The sequence below is a fragment of the Cheilinus undulatus genome, linkage group 19, assembly GCF_018320785.1.
Source record: "Cheilinus undulatus linkage group 19, ASM1832078v1, whole genome shotgun sequence".
Taxonomy (NCBI): Eukaryota; Metazoa; Chordata; class Actinopteri; order Labriformes; family Labridae; genus Cheilinus; species Cheilinus undulatus.
The window spans coordinates 7,681,827-7,686,127 of record NC_054883.1 but is presented as its reverse complement, the minus strand read 5'-3'; positions in this window follow the sequence as shown (position 1 = coordinate 7,686,127).

The window sequence follows — 4,301 nt, the reverse complement described above, 5'->3', positions numbered from 1 at the left end:
GTAGATCTTGGCATTACTCTTTGTATTATTATTTATAGAGAGAGTACCAAAGGCAAGGATAAACTTCCTTTTAGCAAGCACAAACCTCCAGAAGAACCAGACTCATATTTAAATCGCCATCTGCTGTCACATCAGTGAGTTTCTATCCCCAGGTTTTATGCAAATTTTCAATTTGGGTACTAAAAAGTTTGGAAACACTGCAGATTAGGAAAAACATTCAGAATAGTGCAAAAAACAAAAAGGTTTAGTGCTTGGAAAAGGTGGAAAGTTTGTGTAGCGATAAAGGGGAAGTGCAACTATTGCAAGTGGATTTAGTGAACAAAAGATGACATGTCTGGATTAACATGCCAAATAAGCATCCAGAGCTGCTACTAAACTCATCTGTGAATGAGAGTGGTTCAAATCTCTCTTTTCACAAATACAAATCCTTTTACTGTTTTTATCAGGGCTTTTGTTTGCAGAATACTGCAATACTAATACTATGATAATACATACTACTGTCAGACCAGAGGTACTATTCACAGTGCAGTCTGTACAGCTGTGTTGGGGCCCTAGCTATGTCAGGACCCATGACACGAGCAGGCCCTCTCAGATGGAAGTGGGCTCCTCCTGAAACCAGGCTGATTTGGTTTAAGGATTGCTGTTAGATTGGATAAATGTGCCACTATGGCAGCCGTCTGTGGCGCTGATCAGAGGCTGTGTTTGTTGACATATTTGTAGTGTTTTACTGCATGTAAAACACTACGATAACGGTAGGATTATTAGAAATTCTAATCCCCAATTTCCACATACAAAGGCTGCAGCTTGGATTTGCTCCAACTGAAGGTGAGTGACCTCCAACACTGGAAGCGTGTCTAGTGCACTGCACAACTAAGGCCCCGTTGACACAGAGACAAATTCAGGAGTATACACAAAAGTTTTTTCATCATATCGGTGTTTCATCCACATGGAAATGCCGTTTTGGGAGGCCGTAAACACTACTTTTTGAAACCAGGTCCCAGAGTGGACAAATCTGTTACCGTTTCGTCTCCGTGGGGACAGCATTACATCATACATAGCGAAGTCCACTTAAGCCACGTGCACATGTTGAGGCAAAACAACAATGGCAGATTATTGGGTGTGTTTGTGCTGCAGAAGCTACTGAGCTTATTCTGGCTTTTACAGCCAAATCTGATGCTCCTTTACCACCACTGAGAACAGCAGACACCAGATGTTCTTAAATCCACCCTGGAGAACAACCAGAAGGGCAACCAGGTGAAAGTTTGTGTCAGTTTTTTGTGATCTTCTTCTCTCTTTACAGCGCCGCTTACAGGCTTGGCATATATACTACAGCGTTTTCAGTTGTTTTCATTGGTTCCATGCTTACGCAGACATTTCCTGAAACAATCCCGTCTTTACGGAAAACTTTTTCTAAATGAAACAGAAATATATTGTCTCTGTGTGGACAAGGCCTAAGCATAGCCCTGATCAGCATGAGACAAAAGGGCAAAGGTCAAAGGAGAACTGCACAGGAATAAATGTGTTAGCGGATTATTTTGGCCTTTTGGGGTTGATTTGCCATTCATTTAGACATCAGTCTATGATTTTATTGTTTATGCCATGGGTGAGTGCATTATGAAGGTTAAAGTTTAATGTTTGCTGTAAAGAATCTGTGGAATAATGTAAAATGGCTTTTACCTCAAAAGTTAACAATGGCAGTGATGTAGCTCTGTGACCCACTTACTCCCAGTAAGAGACGTAGTGTTGATATAGTGATGATTTACAGTTTGGAGTCTGTGCATTGTGTTGTATTTTGAATTTCACCGGGTACTTTGCACTATTTTCTGGCTGTTTGGATTGATCTACTCTATGTGGATTGATGTGGTTTGGCATTGCCCAGCGCTGAAAATAAACCTGCAGCGTATCTCCAATGAAGTGAAGTGTAGTGGTGCTTCAGGGATGTGCTAGAGCGGGACTGGAGTGCTGGTGTGATTTGCTCCCCAGGCGAATCGCAGCGTAGCCGTTGTATATGGAAATTAGAGGTTAAAGAGTAATACATTTGACTGTTTAAACTACAGATTGAAAATTTTCGGCTCAAAGTGAGTGTGATTAAATTAAAAGGTTTATTTTCTCTAAAACGTGAAGCTTTAAAATGATGGAATATCATCATTTCTGTAGTCAAAATCAGGCACTGTATGTTTATAGTTGTACTTGACTATATTTAAGTCAAGCATTTGTGCATATTGTTTAATTATTCTAAAGTGCTTATGTAGATAAAAAGTGGGATTAAAATTCTGTGTCATTCTGAATTCGGTGTCATTCTTCCATTCTTCTTCCAGCACATATGAGTGTTGATATGCATGGAAATTTGGGGAAAATAATCTAATTGTGATTTTTCTTTTTTTTTTTTACCCAATATTGCGATTGCGATCTAAGTTCCTCATCTCATGTAATTCCAACAAAAACAAGCAATAATTCATTCTATACTGTAACCAACACTGTAACAAAAAAATATCTAATTGTGATGATTTCGACTCATTTTGCAAATTGGATATAAACTGTTGTATTAAAGAGAGTGACAATTTTCATATAACTCTTATATATTACAAGAAAAACATACAAACATGAAGAAAATAGGATTTTTTTGTACACTATTCTACAAATATGCCACTAAAATGATTGAATGATAAGTAATGCATAATGTCTCTGCTGCAAAAAAACTTTTAAACTGGTATCTTTTCACGAATTTCAGGTTAAAGAAATATTACACCTTTTGCGTTTGGAAAATTGCAGCATGCTATATTGCAATTTAATCTAATTTGTGATGAATTTCCCAGCCCTACTCGCTAGCAAGATTGTGCATCTGATGCTGATGAGTAAGGATGAGGAGGGTCAGCTGCCTGATAGGGGACCTAGCACACTTTTCCGGACCTGATCTGGCTCACCTAGTGCCCAGGACCCTGTAGGCTGGTCCAGTTGGCAGGGGCGGCCTCATGCATCATGGAGGAGTCAGCTGGGAGGATACCTGGAAGGATGGGGCCTGGATGATGGTCATGAGGAGGCCAGAGTAGTACAGGGCCAGGGTTTGTGTGGCAAAGTGCCAAACTGGCATAAGCTCCCATACCTGACCCGACTAAAGAGTTGATGAGTGAAAAATATAACTTTTATCCTGGCATATCAGCACTCGAATGTTTGTAAGGGTGCTTCTAGGAATAATTGAGGTCCATTGATGTCTGGAATTGCCTCCAGCCCCTCAAAACCCCAAAGCCAAAATGCAGTGTAGATACTGCATTGATAGACACCACTTCTATATGAACAAAACTAGATCAACAAAGATGTATGACCTTCTTTGTCCACATGGGGCGCCAAAATTGACACAAACTGTAAATTCTTGACAGGAACTTTAAAGATAGGAGACTTGAGTTTTTAAAAGCTTGCTTTAATTATTCAGCTCAAACTCAAAAACAGTTATCAACTGCAGATAAAAATGTGGTATTTTTTTATTTAAGCCTTTGACAATGAGGCCACCTTGAAAAGGAGCAAACCTGATAAAAGAGACGGCAGCAGTAATGGAAAGATGACGGCTGAATGAAGAGCTTTTATTTTCAGCAGGGTGTGACAGTGTTTCCTGAATTAAATTCAAATATTTACCCTCAGCTCTGAACTTCCATTAAAAAGTGAGGTTGCTCTCTCTGCGGGGACGTGTAGGTCAAGGAGACTGAGAGAGCGAGCAGAGCAGACGCAGCAAGCTGATGCTGACGTCTTCGAGGCCGCCGCCGGCTCACGGATCCGGGCATTGGCGAGGGGTGGGGGGGGGGGTCTGTCTGACTTTGGTGTGAATAAAACATGCCGTGGCATGTTGGTAGCGACGATCGAGGAGGCCCCCTGCATTATTCATGTGAAGGAGCAGGAGAGGGTGAGAGGTTGTTGTGTGTGCGTTGTAAAAGAGGAAGAGGAGGATGGAGGATAAAGGGGGGGCTGCTTGGCTCTGCAGGGGCATGTGAAGGTGTAAGGGTGTTGCCAGGCTGCAGAGAAGGTCGTCCACCCAGCAACCAGGCTCAGACAGTTATCATTACCCCGAGGCTGCTCTACACACTGACACTGATCCCCCTCCTCAACTCGCTGCAGGCTCAACTGTCAAAAGCAAATCCAGGCTTTGACACATTAAAGGGGAGGAAGAGCAACTTCAGCTTCTAATAATGCAGAAAAAGCATCACCAGAGGAGAGCGATTGATAGATTTTGCCATATTTAACAGAAAATCAATAAATATATGATGGTTAAATCTTTAAAGTGCATGCTCATGGGTGTCAGGGAGCGATGA